Below are 18686 nucleotides of genomic sequence, written 5' to 3'. Positions count from 1 at the left end.
CTTTTCTTCGCTCAGGAAAACAGCCACCACACAGCATAAAACATACTTATGAATTCCATTGCTGCCAATTAATCCATAGAAAATCAACAAACTGGTCCTCTAAAATCCTGGTTTGAGGAGAAATGTTAAACGGACTCTAATTTGAGATACATTTAAAAAATATTTTTGATGTTTGCTTTAACAGCTGTAATCTGGGTGATTTCTTTTCTTAGAACCCAAACTGCTGCTGTGGTTCGGGCTGAGCTGGGTGTTTTAGTAAGAATTGGCTTCATTACAAAGGTGTGACATTGAGCAGAAAACAGGAAAAAAAATGGTAGTTTGGTTCAGATGTCTAACCGTATATGGGAGAGTAAACTGATTTTCAGGAATTTGTCCCAATTGGGTGTGGCAGCGCGAATGGGTGGGAGAAACACTCAGGGATTTTAAGATTTCCGACAACGCCACTTGGGATAGGCCCAAGACCTTTAAAGCACACGGGTTCGGTCCACTCAATAGGCAAGGGCTCGTGGTTCCCAGTTTACAGAAACACACATTTTTATTCAATAAAATGTAGGTAAATATACTTTACTATAAAATCTGACATTTGTCACATAATCAGAAAAATCCACCACTGGTGAGAAGGGCCGGTGGCGGGGAAGGAGAATAAATAAAACCAATTTAGAGAAAACAAACAAGAGTTCACCCAGTGATGGCACAAAATCAAATGGAACACGACACACGAAGAAAACCACCACCACCCACGCCACCAGCCTGCACCACCAGACTGCAGCCGCTAGGAAGGATAAACAAAAAAAAAAGGTTACAACGGAATTGAATTAAACCAAAGGCATACAACACAACCTAAAACAGAAAATAATTCACGTAACGCAACAAATAAAGAAAATACAGGAAACAAACCAAAATAATACAAACTAAAGGATTAACTACTCAGTTGTTCAGCTAAGATTAAAGAACTAAACAAGTTCAAATCTCGTGTCGGCAATCCACCAGGCAAGCCAACCGTAGCCCCCCAGCCAGCGGCGGCCGGAAGTAGACACGCTGGGTACACTTGGCAGCATTTACCGTGTAGAAACAGCAGACAAAGCAGCCCCAATCAACTGATGGTGCAGTCACATAGATCACCACCTGTAGGTTTCGGCCAGCTGATGAGCATTCACTGTCAATGGACATAGTTACTTTACTAAGCTACATCGATCAAGGCTTTTTGGAGGCTAGATTTAAGGTAAGGTACCGGTTTTCAAGGTCTAACATGCACAGGGAGAGGGGGTGGAAGAGAGAAAGACCCACACGGCGGAAAACATCTACCGGTGGCCACAGTGACATTAGCCACAGAATATTGTTCGATCTAACACGGAGAGAGAGAACGAGAGGACACTTACCACCAATCAAGAGGACCAAAGAGCAAAACGGAGCACGGAGCACTGGGTCGCTACTCTGCAGTGAAAACGCGCGGCTTTAAGCATGAGGACACTGTGATAAGCAGCCAAAAACTAAACCGCAGCAGCCGTAGCGAGGAGCATTACCTGCGCAGACAGACACCTGACCCGGAAATGATGCATCAGTGGAGGCGCGAGATGGAGGGCCGCACTTATATACTGCCGCCCTAGTGGTCAGCCTGCGCAATTAACTGCAGCAAGACCACCTTATTTCTATACAAACAGGTATTGGTTTTTAATCTAAAATATTGTATTGCACGTTCAGTAACATGGGCAAGTGGTAATAGTGCTTTTTTAGACACAAAATAAGCTTTCCATGTTCCAGGAATACCAACAAATTATTCTGGAGAAATCAATCTTGCCATCAAACAGCATGTTTTGCGTCTACCTCCGATCTATCGACGTCTTTGGAGAACCTCTGAAGGATGGCGCCCATGAAGCAATCCAATCAAGTCTTCAAACCACCTCAACTAGCTTATTCCTTACTCAATTATCCATTACACCTGGTTGTCCACTTGTAACACACAGCCAGGGCTCAACCGTCAATGGTTATCTTACAGGAACATCATTGCGGTTCTCTCAAAGATTCTTTGCTGTGGAGGTCCCACCGAGAGTAAAACAGTGATCTAATGCAGGAAGCAAAATGTAAAGCAAAAGGGAGCCCATGAATACTTTACAGCGGCATTTCTGTGAAGGAGAACAGTGACAAATGAGCTAACGGCGCATCAGCATCTCATTTACATTGTCTGGACATTCTCCCTGAATATTTTTATCTCTTGCTGTTAATCTTCTCTTCTCTTTAGGGCGTACATTGTAGCATAAAGCTGATAGTGAAGCCACAAAAATGTGTGCGATCAAGTGTTCGTCCAAACACCTCTTCCAGCCGTGCACTTCAAAAGAGGGTGCATTATGAGGCCTAGTGTCTGCCGCGCCGCAATAAAAGGAAATAGAATAGAGACTTCTACAGTTGAGAACTAAATACTGCTCTGCAATAAAGTAGAAATTTAGAATAGGTTATTGCATTTCTTATTAACAAAGTGATTAACAGCCTGCTACAATATGTGTCTTAAATCTCTCCAGATAACCATAAATATAAAACAGTTAATAGTGAGGTACCATCATAGTTAATATAGCTCAATATTAAGTGTGCATGGATTGTGACTATATCTGGACAGTAATTCTTCTTCCCGGCCCGGCCTTCTACTTTTATTGTTACTATTTTTGATTAGCATCAATTGCTTTTACTGATACTATTACTGATATTATTATTTAAAATATATTATATCCAGTGCTATATTATTAATGTTTTTACTGCTATTCCTACTCTGATAAAGATTGGAAATAGACATGAGTTATTGGCTTTATTAAACATTATTCTTAGGCTATCAAACAAACAATTGTATGAGGATACATTGGAGTTTGAAAAGAGAATGCCGTTCATGAAATAAGTTCAGAAGCAAGTCAGAAGCAATGGAGGCTGGTGGAAAATTTTACGTTTAAAATTTCAGCCAACATCCCAGAATGATATTATTGCAAAAACAAAAAGGTATCAAAAACACAATATTATTTGTAGTTCAATATTCTGAATTTAAATTCCATATGAACATAAATAGATTTTTTTTAAATTTAATAATATCTTTTCTTTTTCTTTTTTTGGGGCTCAAGGAGGGGCGCTCCAGGTGGAATACATTGCCCTGTATTGGCCAGCTGCCACCGGTCAGAAGTGATTAAGAATAAACCAGTATTGATAGCCCACCACGCCATAAAACACCCTCATATTTGTAGGATCAATACCAAATCACATGACACAAGAGCTATTCTCTTCCAAAATGACCTAACACGCAAGAGACACTGCGTTTAAGAGCTGTTGTTGTAGACTAGCCGTTATTGACCCGCGCTCCAGGGCCCCCTCGGGATCGTAACAGACAGTGAGGGATGCCCCTCGTTCTAACATTTAAATGGTCGAATCAGCTCCCTTCCAGGAAAGTCCCCTCGGATCTCCGTCATAGATCCGGCGGTTCGCCTCGGTCTGGTGCGCGTCGTCGCTCCCGGGGCCCGACCAGTTCGATAGCAGCGTTTCTCAGTGATAGCCATGCTACATGCGCACAACTATTCCAGCTGTTTGTCCCGTGAGCTCCTCGTGTGATAGCTTTAAGGTAGTAGTGGCAGTTTAGTTTGATCCATGTTTCAGATTTTCATTGTAAGAAAGAGACAGACGAGTAAAAGATGTGGTCTCGAGCTGAGCTTGGACTCCAGCTGTCTTCATACTGTACGGTGTATCAAGACTCTTAAAGTCCGACCTGTTGTTAGGTGTCAAGACGGATGGAGAAATGAGCAATAGACATGTTCTCGCACGAAAAACTTGAGATAGGGTTGAATGGATTTGATTATTTCCTGGATTTTAACAACAACCTTCTGGAAAAGAAAAATATGGATGGCCAAGTAGAGTTTAAAAATTATTTCAAAGATAAAACAATTCTTAACTCCATGACAACTGAGCTCCTTCGACACTTACACATTTTCTCATCACATTCATGTTTGTAAATGAATAAATGAGGTTTACAGTGTGTAAACCCAAGTAAGACCTTGTAAACCACCAATGTCTCACAAAAAGCCCTGAGAATCAAATAACCTCAACCCAAAGTCCACCTAGCTTTTTATAGATCACAAATCATTTTCGGGTTGCAACAGTACTGAAAATTAATTATTATTTGTCATTTCCCACTAGAATGACACATGCCCCTACCAGCCAGACTTGGTTCTGTAATCTGACCTGACTGTGCTTTAGGTTATGCTATGTTTAGACTTAAGGATGTGTTGGTTGGCCAAGAGTTATGATCCCTCCGGCTGCTCCAAAACGTTATAGCCTGAACCTTAACACACGGTGTGGTTGTTGTTGCGAGGACAGTACATTTCTCCATCTATACTGTGTCTGAATTAGTTTTTATTAGATGCAAGCAAAAGAGGGGAATGTAATGGCAAAAATGTATGTAACCCTTGAACATGTTTCCTTGAATTAACTAAGTAATAGATTGCAAGTGCTAAGATGGTGTAGCCATTAAAAGAGTGTCTCCTAGCTGTAGAGACACAACACGTTGGTTTGGAGGCCACCTGCAAGAACTGCCTGGCCCTGTTGTGAGAGGAGAGTTCCTGGCAGTCCACGGAGCACGTAGCTTTTTTCCCTTGCAAGGAAATAAACGGAGAAAGACATATTTGACTCAGAGCCTTTATTCTTATTGTGCAAAATCTTCCACAACATATGATGCATTGTCCGCGTGGCAGAGGATCACTGCCAGGGCGTTGAGCTCATTTGATTGAAGACATCAGGCCGTCCGGGTATCTGGCAGAAAAGACACTATTATTAATTGAATTAGTATCCTTTGTGACTGTTTTTAGTTTAAAGGCACATATTATGCTGTGGCAAGCTGAGCAAAGCTTGATTTGGAGTCTTAAGAAAGTGCCAACCTTAAGACTTAGCAACCAAACGTCATAATAAACTTCCACTGAGGTGGAACATCAATGCCTGAAACACACTAGCATATTGATGCCATGGGTTACGGACTATGGATAATTAAACAAAAACTAGAAAAGAACTAGATTCCTTTCACCTAGGGGACTGCAGTTCTTGTCCCATTTGAAATCCAAAGTGACGCAGTTCTTTTCCATTACTGTACGGAACCAAGACGTTTCGTACCATGAATATCAACATTCTTGAGGCTGCAACTTCGGAAATCCGACTCCACTTTCACTAAGCCACGTAGTTATGGTGCATGGGAGAAGCATGTTAGTGACGTCAGTCTGCAGCGGCCAAACTGCATTTTCTCTGAAGATGGACTACAAAGCAGCGCATCTTAGATGCCTTCGGCCATGTGTCATTACGGGGGCTGTGTCAAGTAAATGACATAAACAACCAAGTTCAAAGGATAACATGGTAGCACTATAAATGAGTTATGTTAACAGGTACGTACATGATCTGCGTTTCCCAGTCATCATCGTTAGTTCTCGTGAATCGCCGAATAGTATGTCACTATCTCCCAATAAATTAGATTCATCTCGGGCTCGAAAATACCAAAGATCATTTCGTCTACGCTAAAAGTGGACCTGGTCGGCCTGGAGCGGAGCTCCTGAAGACGTCCCTATCTCTCCCTATTTGTTATGTGAAGTGTGGGGGTGCGTGAGACAAGATGGGGTTACCTCAGCTTAAGCTGAAGAAACTTTTCAGAAAAAACACAAAGTCCGGACTACGTTTCCTTCCTCAATCCACAAGTTCTTTATATCTGTCTCCAAGCCCTCCAACAAACTTCCACAAACTTTTTGTTCTCCGCTGCAACTGTTCCTTATATAGTCCTCCGTGTAACCAAAAGTCTGGAGATTCAGGAATGTGTCCCACAAAAGCACGGACAAAATCTCCTCCAAGGGCTCTGAGGTCCCGAATCACACCTGTCACAGGTCCAACCTGCAGTTGTCTTTCTCCTCGTTGCACATGACAGAGGACCATGGCAGAGGTGACGTCACTTCTCCTTACTTGTTACATAACTCAATACAGAAATATACCCTGTGTTTTAGAGTTTTAGATGCTCTGCACAGAGTAAAAATATAACACTTAACATATTAACATATGTCGGTGGTTCAATAAGGATGACTTTATACCTCCTATAAGAAACCATGGTTAAGCCTTGGTGAAATACAGATCATCTCATCTATATGTACCCATAAATAAGGTTTATAAGGTTAGGACTCAAGCAACTTGGATTTATTTGTCCTCACCTTAGTGCACTAATACCTCTAATGGTTCCTTTGAAATGATTATCTAACAATATAAACCCTTTTGCATATCATGCTCTACTGCTCAACAGCACACATAAAAAGTTTCGTTCAGGCAATCAAGTCGAGATCCGTGGAGACGGTGAGTCGCACCTGCTGCTAATTAACCGGTGCATGTGAACCATAAGTATGTCGGCAGGTGCAGAGCAGCTTGGGTCTTTTGTAGACGGTTGGTTGTCCCCAGAGCGGGACGAGGCGTCTCAGCACCGTCGGCAAGCGCTGATAATTGTACAAGATTTTCTTAGTTTTGAAAATGAAGACTGAAATTGAATGAAATTTTTAGGGTCTACGCCTCGAACAAAAGCCAGAATAATGTTATACTATACACATTTACATTACATGTCATTTAACCAACGCTTTTATCCAAAGCGATGTACATTGCATGTTTTTTTAACCGATGGGTTTACATTTGTCCAGGGAGCAGTCGGGGGTTGGGTGTCTTGCTCCGGGACACTTTGACGTCCGAACTGCCAACCTCGCGGTTCCCAGCGCACCCCTCTCTACTCCATCCACCACATGACCCCCACTGACTGGTTTAGTCAATCAGTCATCTTTAAAGCGGTTTATCCTTCACTCAGGGTCGGGGGGGCACCATGGATTGGTTGACAGTCAATCAGAGAGAGACAAACCACCATTCACCCTCACATCCACACCAATCAATCTAACCCCCAGAGCATGTCTTTGAACTGTGGTAGGAAGCTGGAGTATCCGGACAGAACCCACGCAGACACACGGGGGAACATGTAGACTAAGTACTGAAACGGCCACTGGGTGGATTGGAACCAATGACCTTCTCGATGTGAGGATGGTCCGATAGTCTGGACAGGTATACAGTACATTAGGAGTATGTGTTTCTCCATTGGGATTCTTCCTGCACGCTGCCTCTCGCCTGTTTGCTGCTGTGTGTTGTACACAAACCAACTAGGCACCAGTTATCAAGGCAGTGAAGAAGCAGCATAGCCTAAAGTAAAGCCCAAAAGGAGGAGAAAAACACACTTTTTAAAATAAACTTTAACCAACAAGTCTGCTGCTGGTCACAATAATAATACCCAGTGGTGCATGAAGACAGGATTAAAAATGCAATGTTTGTTTTCATTAGCCATGTAAATTACTTATCCTGTTGTTTTGTGCACCTTAAACACTCAACTGTACAGTTTTTTTCTAACTGAACTGGTGGAAGGTCAAATGGATGAACTCCAAATGTCGGGTAAGATGAACTGTACACATTGATAATCAAAGAAAATAGCATGCACACTACATTACAACGGCAGTATTTTCCCTTGTTCAATACAGAGATATTTATCGGTGTCACAGAAGCAGAGTTTAATCACAGCCTGTGCTTCACAGAAGTAAACGCTGTGCAGCAGCTGCTTGATAAACAGGTGATGGGAATTGATGAATTCATGGGACTCTACAAGGGTAAACAAACTAACACAGGACAAGTGACAGTCAGCTTCTCTGGTTTCCAAATTTAACATTTGATAACATTTTCAAAAGGTGCTTTCTCACTGCTGACCCTGGCTTGTTGAACCACACTTAACCTGGAGGGGTGTGAGCAGTGTGTGTTTACACAAGGCCGGAAAAGTCATGACTCAGCCCATAGCGCTCATGACAAATTCAGTGGATGCTGAGGACGGAGGAGACAGTGTGCCGGTGTTGTGAGATCCGTGTTTGCATCACTGCCGCAGCACCGCCTGAATTATGAATTACACAATGATGAATTACTCATGACTCACGGTGCTTTGGTGTTAAAGCGTTGACTATGAACTGGGGAGTGGAGGCGGAAACTAAGACAAGTCACATTAAGGCACACATTTATAGATCTAATCACCACTGTTACTGATTCCTTGCACCTCTATTCAATGTATAAATTCACTTTGTTTGCCTTTATTTATACTATATTTTGCCATTCAAGTAAATATATCGTGCTTTCATCATATCATTGTGGGATACTGTAATTCTACTCTAATCTAGTAGCCTCTTGACCTTAAAATCGGTCAATATACAAAATAATACTCTTAAAATTTAGAGTATTATTTAATGATAAATTATTACAGTGGTTCCCAAACATTTTTTGTTATATTTTTTACTTTTATACAGCTATCAGAATAATTTTTCCTCACATTCTATTCTATATTTCTCCGACATAGCTCTATTGAACTCAGTGACTGCTCTGGTTTAGATCATACATTTCTGACAGATCCCACTTGTTTTTGCGAAACTGTTCGTCAGATTACAATAACGTCAGTTAAAAGGATCTCTGCTATGTTGTGTTCTTTTAAAATTATCCCTAGCACTCTGCTGGATCCGGACATAGTTCCATACGCTAAACACCTCTTAGATTACTTTTTCACCGTCAGACCGACTTCATCACCCCTAAATCACAACCTCCACACTACAGTGTTCCAGGAAATCTGGAGCACATTTCTCAATACGTAGAACTCCAAGAACGGATTTGTGTTTCACAGGAGAGTGGACTCGGGAATCCTGAGTCATGGGTACAAGTGAACGGTCATTTCCACAACTGGACGAGAAGCTTACTTAATGACGTCACCACGTCAGCTGGTCTTGATGTGACATTTAATCCAGTTTGTATTCATGTATTTTTGTAATTTAAAACATCAGGAAGGTGGTCATCAGTGTGGTAGCCCTCGTCCAGTTAAATGGACAAATGTTAAATTTAAAATGTACCTGAACCTCACCCGCGTCTCTCCTCATAGCATTTTACGTCTATGAGACGAACAGTTGGTGCACATAGTAACGCCGTCACTCCGATTCATTCAACGCGCGTGTTCTCCTCGCGGCAATGCGTGTTGCACTCTTTAATTCTGCTGGTGACTCCTGAGATCAGATATTTGAACAAATACCACCAATGTGGTTTTTCTTTTGACATTTTCAACTATAACACTGAATGTACAGTGACCTAGTAATGCTAAATGTGCTCGACGGGATTCTCCTTTGTGTGTGGATTTTCCCAACTTTTTAATTACCGCTTCACCACCGCTCATGCATTTGCTGAGGCAGCTGTCGTGATAATTGGCCTTTAAAAATCGTTTGGCCCCTCAGTGGAGAGTTATCGATTTCATAATCACTGCTGTACTACTCTCTCTGACCTCTACTGGTGGGGGGCTGAGCCGCCATGTTTCACAGAGCATAATTAGAATGGATCTAATATCCTTTTTTTACGTGGCCACGCCGCGGCTGTAACACGCCGCGGCCTCCTCGCCTGCCAGACCTTTATTTACCCGAGTGGGTCTGCTGCATTTTGATAAGAGACTCTGTCTGGAAGAATTAATGTAATGCCTACCCAAGGAGAGGGGTTTCAATTAGGGAGCAGGACGGATTGGAATGGGATGCATTTGAGCAAACTGCACTGGCGCCTCACTCCGAAACATGAGAGGAATACGCATCGCCCACACTTCTGAAGCCTGCTGCTTATTTCTGCCTCGGCGATTAGTTCTGTAGGCATCTACATTCAGAGCATCATTTCCATGCAGAGCCTCCTTCCTCTTCCTCTTTTGGCCTGACGGACCGTCAGTGTGTACAGACCGCGGCTCATTTGTGCACATTACCCACTTGTTCGGAGATGAGATGTTGTTGGATGCGGTGAAAAGTCCACACACACACACACACACACACACACACACACTTCTGTGAAAGTTAGTTCTTTAAGTGGGAAGTGGAACTTTGGGATGGTGCCGCTCCTGACGGATGATGCAAGCCTTTACTTATGCCATCTAAATCACCTCCAGCTAATGAATGTGGAGACACAACGGCAGACGTTCTTTGTCAGAGACAGGCCTTGCTTACAGACGAGGAGGCTTTTAGCAATGACATATCAAAAATACAAATAATGTAGTATTACTTCTGGCATGACATGGAATGTCCCTTTATACCCAAGCTCTCAACACCTTTCCTTCTTAAATTCTCCTCTCCTTTCCTACCCCATCTTCTTCTTATGTCCACACTTCCCTTTTTACTTCTGGTGCCTCTTTCCTCTCTTACGCCTGTGTTTACCTCTTATTTCCCCTCTTCTCACCTTATTTGCTTACCCCATATTTCCACTTCTTCACCTTATCCGTCCCATCCGCCCTTCTCCTCTGCTGGTGTCCTTATCTCCCTATCCCTTTTCCTTGCGTACTTCTTTACTTCCCTAAACACTTCTCCAACATCCTCTTCCTACCCATTTCATCATCCTTTCCCTGTTCTTCTCATCTTCTCAAACCCTTCCTTTTTTACCCTTTTGTCTCCTTTCCTTCCTCTTTTTTAAACCTTACTTCCTCCATACGTCTGATTGTCTATTCTGACCCCATCTCCATCCCCTTCTCTTTTATGACTCCTCACCCTCTTCTCCTGCTCCACCTTTCCCCTGATCTTGTTTACCTCTATATCCTATTTTTACCTTTTTATTTTCCCTGTATGTCGTCTGTTTGTCATTGTCTATGCACCCCGAAGTTCCCTCTAGTCTCCTTTCAACGCTCTTCATTCCTCCCCCTTAAATTTCACTTAGATCTCTACTTGTTTAACCCCTCCTAAAATCCTCTCATCCTCTTTGCTTTTCTCTCCTTTACACGCTTCCTCTTCCCACATTTCCCCCCCCCCTCCTCTCCCACACTTGCCTCAACATTTATCCTCTTCTATTGATCATGTGTCTTCCCCTTTCCCTTGAAAATGCCTTTTTTCTCATCCCAACTCATTATCCTCTCCTCCCTTCACATCTCCTTTTTCTTCCTTTCCCATCTTCAGCATCCTTGTTTTCTTCTCTCGTTTTTTCTGTACTCTGCATTGCCCCCTTAATGTTCCCTATTCCCTATTCTCTACTTCCCCCCCTTTTAATGCCCCTGTATTTTTCTTCTCCCCCTTCATCCTTTCCTCATCTCCTCTTTTCTTATCTTACACCATATCATCTATTCTTCTTTTGACATTATTTGTGCTCTCCCAATAAAGAACCTTTAGAATGAACCAGTCATCTAAAGCGTCAACCCACAAACCCAAGGACTCTGAGATACAGAAACTGTGTAAAGATCAATACAACCTTCAAATTAAGTGAATCAGACAACACCAAACATGGAATCCAACATTGAATTGGCCCTGAACATGGCATTAACCTCAACACAACCTTAATTACTTTAATCTGTTACATTGTATACATTGATCAATGAAAAACTCGTGGTAGAGTTCTCTTTTTAGTCCACATGTATCGGCTTAAAGGATTAACAACACCACAGAACAAAGAGCCAGAGGTGGATGAAAGTACAGGAAGTCCCAAAGCAGGGTTATTCAATTCAAACTCAGGTCTTTTTCAGAGAGGATTCCCTCAAGCATAGGTCAAAATTATCACGGCAATGTCTAACTTGTTCACTTGTTTAAGTTACATAATGTTTTAAGTAGGCAACAGTTACATTAACGTCTGTATATAGTCGACAACTAACTGACAATTCAAATTAAGAAAGTTTAGGTGAATAGTATACAAACAATATTTATTTTCACTCGATGTGATATTCATATATTTCAAAAATAACATAAACTGATTTTATACATCATAGCACTTACAGGGGTTTCCCTTTGTCTCCAACATGAGATTGTACTTATAGAAATTTCTAGAGCGGGCGATTCTGCCGGCGGGGGATATAGCAAAGTAACAAAGGCGAGCCGAGTTAGACAACATGTGGTCTAGGTTAAAAAGAATACTGCACCGTTTCTAATTTTCTAATGGGTGTGTATTGCACCGCTTAGAGTGAGTGATGTCATCACACAGCAAAGAGGGGATTCAGAATTGTCAAAAATATATTAGTATTTTGTCAGTGTTTCCACAAGTATTACCTTCTAAGCATAATTTTTGCATACCTGTTGTGTCTCTCAAAACAAAATCAAGAGCAGATCCAAGCTCAACATTTACCATGAACTCAGAGTGAACATATTAAGTGTGCAACCGTGATTTGTATTTTAGTTTTGTACAGGTAGCCCATTCAGTGCAAACAAGTTAATTACAGCCACTATAAAGTGTTCTGTTTATGTTTAGCATAACATTTTGGGGCCTGAGCATGTTTTTACTCTGAAGTGGGTTGTGACTGTAAATGTTTGAGAACCACTGATCTACAGTGGACATATTAATGTATAGAAGGCCAGAGATGAGACAATCATGAGTGCTTCTTTACATCACAGAAAGAAAAACAGACAACCATGAGACATGTAAATCTTCTCCCCAGAATCCATCACATTTTTGTTGGCCATTTTGTGGCCAGAATCCACGTTTAATTACCCGTACTGTTCTGCTTATATTTAATTGAGCGGTTGATTCAAGTTTAAAAACTACATATGTTGCAATGTTCCACTGACTCTGGCAGAGAGACTTGCCAGAGAGTTTGAAGTTGGCACAGCGGACCTCTACAGGGCAGGGGGTGAATCTCAGACTTTGACTGCACAGATCTGCTAAACACTGTGAGAAAACAATACTGAAACAAAAGTGGGCTCACACAAAAGCCAACTCGAGTGTCTTATGCAACATTTGGATACTCCTGCCATTTCTCTCACTATCTGCTGTGGAGTTTTATTATGTAATTGTAGTATCTCGTTCTACTCTACCAGCCATCCAAAAGTCAAGCACACAATGTGTAAGAGAAGGAATATTATGGAAGTAAATCTGTGCCATCGGGGGTTGAAATAAAAAGTTGATTGAATTTCTAGCACTGAATATTTATGCATTGAAATTATGTACCTGAATGTTTTTCAACATTAAAACACCGCAACAAAATTCAACCTAAAAAAAAAAAATGTTGAAATATACGAAATGGAGGCTACAATATTCAACCGCAAAAAATTCTAACTTGGCACACCAATATGCGGAGGCTACAATATTCAACCCAAACAAATTCAACCTTGGCACACCAACATCCGGGACACTAAGGAACAGCAATCGTTTCTAGATTCAAGATCAGGAGCGTGCGTCGAACTAAAGGAGCGAGCACCCAAAACACCTTCGGCTTCGGATTGTATCCATGTCCTCCGTGTTCTGGACATTTTTCTGGGAGACAAACCAACTGTCCTTGCAATGGCTCGCGTGGCTGTGCCAATCTGGAGGAGTTGGAAAATCTGTGCAACTTCTGTAGGATTATGAAAATGCTTCATACTGCCAGTAATAATGACTTTAGCTAAAGCAAACACTAGTGTAAAACCAGTCAAAGAGATTATGTTTCTCCCTCTTGATCTCTGATCGTTTATTCTGTTTTTAGTTGTTAATTAATTAATTATTTAATTTATTTGGTGGTGATAACATATATGGCCCCGAGTTTGTTCGTAAACATTCAAAATTCTGTGCTCTTAAGGAGTAATTATCAATTATGAGACTTCATTTATAGTATTGGTTGTTAGTGTGGTACTCCTAATTTTTTTGTGAGTTATAATAGTGATTGCTAACAATTCTATCGATGTCAATATTTTCACGCTTGTTATTAACCAAATACGACCCCTACGATTCCCAACACCACATACGAGTAACCAAAAAAGGCAACTGTTACTAAGCTGAGTTAAAACAGAACATTATAATGACTAAATCCAAGTTTTGGTTCAAGTCTCCTAGTTCCCTACAGTACTATCTCAGCTGTGTGTTATTTTTAAGAATAGTTGAAGCGAGACAAATTTGCTCCAATCAAACCTTAAATTGTCGTGCAATGCCATTTAGGAGAAATTCTAAATGATTTATGAAGGCTATTCTTGCCTAGTGTGACTGAACCGAATGCGAAGGTTCTCTTTGTTGCATCAATTAGCACTACATGGTTTCAGCATTAGCTTTCTGAGACTCATACTTATGAAAAAACTAAGGAACCAGCGGAGTGACTGCTTCAGTAAACAAATGAGCCCCAAGGCCTTTACAGCTTCCCACAAACCCCAACAATTAGGTTATTTCAAAAGAAATGTTCACATAAATAAACCAATAAGAGCAAATTCCTGCAATAGTTATCAGGCAAAAAAGTATGTATTATTCAGAGGCTCTCTTCCACTCCATCATAACGGTTAATTTCTACAAATCTGTTTTCTTTTGGGAAATGTCTCGTTTTTAGGTGTTGGATATTCAGAAAAAGATTTTAATCCCATATATGCTAACCTAGAGCCCATAGGAAGTTTGAACTACACTTTAACAGAGAGTAAGCAAACACACAGTGTGTGGAGCCTAGCTTTCTTCAGAGAGAATAAAAAGACAGGGTTTCAGACACTCAAGGTCTTAGAGGCACCTAAACCCAACAAGGAGCCTGACTTTGGATTTAGGTAGTCTTGGAAAACCACTAAAGGGTTAAATTACTTTTAAAACAAATACTGTAGTACTAGACAACTAAACATTCAGTTTCTTTCTATGATTTTAATATTATGTAATTGTACTGTACGGCTGAATCTTAAAATCAAGTCTGCCTTCAAAAAAGGTTTTTATAAATTTAGCCAGATATAATGTCCTCACTTTCCAAAAACGTCCTCGTATTGAAGGTCCAAAACTAGGCCCTCATAGAGCTGTGTGCAAGTATACACACACCCACATTGTACCTCAATGTATACTGTACGTGTCCACACCCACATGGAACTCCACCTCCATTCTGTAGCGGTGTCTCTCTTTTAAATTTGAACATGCACGCACCTGCGTCTACGAGTAGGGGTTCAATCACCGTCATCATATCATCAGCTCCACAGATACTTTATCAATATTTACCTCACAGAACGTCACAGCACACCTGCAGCCCAACCTCAAGGATGAGGACAGAAGTATCTCCGGTCATAGGTTAAAAAATGTGCTGGTGTATATGTAGTCGGTGCTTGAGCTGAGTTGGAGTGTTTCCATACAAAGAATAATTTAATTAGATATCCCTGAGAACTGAATTTTAAGAGGTTTTACGCTTGTAGAACAATGCTTCAAAGAGCAAAGAGTTGAACATATTCAAAAATGTTTTTGAAGGGACAGCGCAGAGTAGAATCTAGGCTGCCCTTATCATAATGGAGAAACGTACCTCTGTATAGCAATACTCTAATTCAGTGGTTCTCAACTGGTCTGGCTCCGGGACCCACCCATCACCCCTTGATGACAAGCCGCGACCCAAATCGATCGGTCAACGGGATGGGGGGAGGTTGCGCTAGCGGTGTCGGCGACGGGGGGGGGTGCTAGCGGTGTTGACGTGGGGTGCTTTCGCGTTCTAATTGCCGCGCAGACTGAAAACATGGACGGACGAGCCAGAGAAAAAACCGACACTCCGCTGTCCCTTCAAAAAAATGTTTACATTTTTATTTCCCCATGCAAAGGCCCGCGACCCACTACAAACGGGTCCGCGCCCACCAGTTGAGAAACACTGCTCTAATTAGATAGCACAAATGAAGGCGCAGATTTCTACTCGCTATTGGCTTCTGTGTAAATCGCTGGTTGGAAAGGATTTCCGACCACAGTATGGAGCGCTCGGCCAGTGAATTCCCTCTAAGGCGCTAGATCGATACTAATTTCATTCTTAACGTGTTTCACTTTGCACACGTTTGCTTACAAGGAACAAGTCTGGTCTAATTCACAGGTTGAGAGTACTGTATCCAGCAGTAAGGAGATGTTAAGATTATAACTGGCACCAGCACTTCAGTGGTCACAGAAACATTCACAGAAGTCATATCCATCAGCATCTGTTCAAATGCAGTGGCAGCATAACTTGTAGCTGAAATAGTTTTCATCGGCATTTCATTTGTAGATTGTAGATGCGGATTTATAAATGTGCAATGACGCGTGATTACTGCTCTGCAAATGGTAAATGGACTGTACTTTTCTAGTTGTCACACCCGAATGTCAAGTAGGTTTTGTGTCCTGTCTCCACGTTTGTTTTGTGTGACTTCCTGTTTTACTTTGAAGGTTTACTCTCTCTTTTCAGGTACCTTGCCCTTTCTGATGTGTCACCAGTCTGATTGTCTTCCCTGATTACTGATTGTGTCCACCTGTTCCCTCTTCCCCCATGTGTTAATATAGTCTGCGTCTCCCTTTGTCTTGCGCCAGTGTGTCGTTCTACGTCGTCCCACCAGCCACACGACCAGGAGCCATAGCCACATTTTGTCTAGCCTCTCTTGTCATAGTTCTTGTCTTGTGACTTTTTGTTGTAGTTTTGAGAGTTGTTGCCTTTTTGTTTTCGCACCTTACGGTTGCTTTTTTACCCCTCTTTTTTAAACTGCCTTCCAACCTACCTGCTCTGCGTCTGAGTCCTTCCTCCGGATCCGGCCTGACACTAGTTTTCTAGTGCTTTAACACTACATGTCATCATTCACGCCCATTCATACACTAGTGACAGGACCTATCCATCAGTAACTAACATTCACACACTGTAGTCACAGCTACAGGAGCAATGCTGGGGTTAAGGGTCTTGCCCAAAGACACATCAACATGTGGGTTACCCGCGCCTGGGATCAAACCCCCAATCCTCTTGGAGGACGGCCGCGCTCCCGACTCTGTGCCTGGCAGTGTAGTGTGTGGAATCTGCATGGTGTCTGCGTGGGTTCTCTCCAGGTACTCTCGCTGCCTCCCACAGTCCAAAGACATGCTCTAGGGATAATTTGATGGATGGATGGATGGATCCTCTTCCTGCTGAAATCAGCCCGTGACAGAAACACTAACAGTTCTAACTGTAGAACTGTTAGTTAGAAACACACCATGACAGCACAATAGCTGGTGAATTATCGTCACTCTACCAGTTATTCTTCCCGAATGGTGAATTTCTTCTCTTTATTTGCTATCGAAGGTTTGAAACTGGTGTTTTGTCTTGTACAGCAGCACATATTTGCTAAACTTGTGTACGACTACAGTTTAGCAGCAAGAGCCCAGAGGTTTCATGACTGGAAATTTTAGCCAGAACAAATATTTGACCTTGGATAATGGAAATGATAACTGTCTTTACGGAGACACAGAGATAAGCCACACCCTCTTCCAGGCACGCATAAAGCGGGACGCGAAATAACTACAACTAGTCGGGCGAGTAAAGCGTGGCGAAAATATGTTTCGCTTTTGGTGTGAACACAGCATAACACCCACCAGCTAAGCATTGAAGCTATTCAAATTAAAGCGTCTGATGAAAACCAAAGATCCAAAGCTCGTGGGAAATCAGGTGAAATTTTTTAAAAGAAAAAAAAATGGGCTGCAGATGCAGAAGAAGTCAGTCATATTACATTTCTTTATAGTAAAAGTTATTTTTGTGTTACGCCTGGTTCGAGCCTTTCAAATTATTATTATATTAACTGTTTCATGAATTGTTAGGTAGTGAATGAATGTGCAGGTTTACACAGAGATAATAAATAAATGTCCTTGTCATGATCACTGTATCGGGTTTTTTCTTGTTAAACTTTTTATTTGTAGGTTATTTTATTTGGTCATTGAATACAAATCCAACCTAGAATCATAACAATTAGCTAATTCAAGTGTTAATATTAGATCGGGCCCCGGGCCACATTATAATTAAAATGTTGGGCCCCGAGGTCTAGATGAACCTGCTGGGTGGAGGAAACATCACAAGCACACATGATTACCAGTCAAAGTGGATGGGATAGAGGCAAGAGCGCTGGTAGACTCTCCTTCGTCCATGGATACACTAATGGCGTACCGTACAGGGGTCATCACCCTCATTACACTTAAGGGAAGCTATCAGCTGAAAGTTGGGGTGGTTCCGGTTCCAGTACTGGTGGGTCAGGATTGTCCACTATATCACAGGTTGCGGCACGAAAACGAGGGAAGGTTCCCAAGAACCAAAGTTGGGTCAAATATGAAAGACACCAGGGTACTCCCACCAGTACCCTGTGTCAGGGAGCACCTAAAGTGTGCAGAACTAGAAAAGAGGAGCTCCAATGAAGGGGAGACTGTAGAAAACGCTTTTGCCTTTCCATTGGGGCTCAACACTGAGCGGAGGGGAGGATGAAGTGACCCTGCAGCCAAATTTCCGGGGCTAGTCCGGAATATCTTGGAATCCACCTCCTTCTTTAGTGATTCTTGGAGACGTTCTGGGACTCTATAGCTCATTCTCCTCACAACAGCATCCGGCTTTAACTCTATGTCATGTTCACTTTCAGTTGTGAGCCTCTTCTTCCTCCACCCACCTAATCATTAGGCTCTGTGCAATTTGATCAGGACGAGGAACCCATTGTTTAAGGAGGTTAATGTGCAGAATTCGTCCTGGACTGCCTTTGCCTGACTTGGAAATTTCATAGGTGGTCGGCCCAAGTTTCCTTCTGACTTCATACGGGCCTTGCCATCTCGCCAACAGATTGTTTTCAGTGCAGGGCAACATGACCAGTACCTTCTGACCTGGGTCAAATGGCCGTGTTTGTGCCTCAGCCAGGTGCGATTGGGCCAATTTAGTCATCCTTGCCAAGCGCTCTTGCATCTGCACCACATAGGACACAACATTCACCGACTCGTCCTTTCTCTGGTCT

Source organism: Pungitius pungitius, chromosome 3, assembly GCF_949316345.1.
Source record: "Pungitius pungitius chromosome 3, fPunPun2.1, whole genome shotgun sequence".
In the NCBI taxonomy this organism is placed as follows: Eukaryota; Metazoa; Chordata; class Actinopteri; order Perciformes; family Gasterosteidae; genus Pungitius; species Pungitius pungitius.
This window is presented reverse-complemented; position numbering follows the sequence as displayed.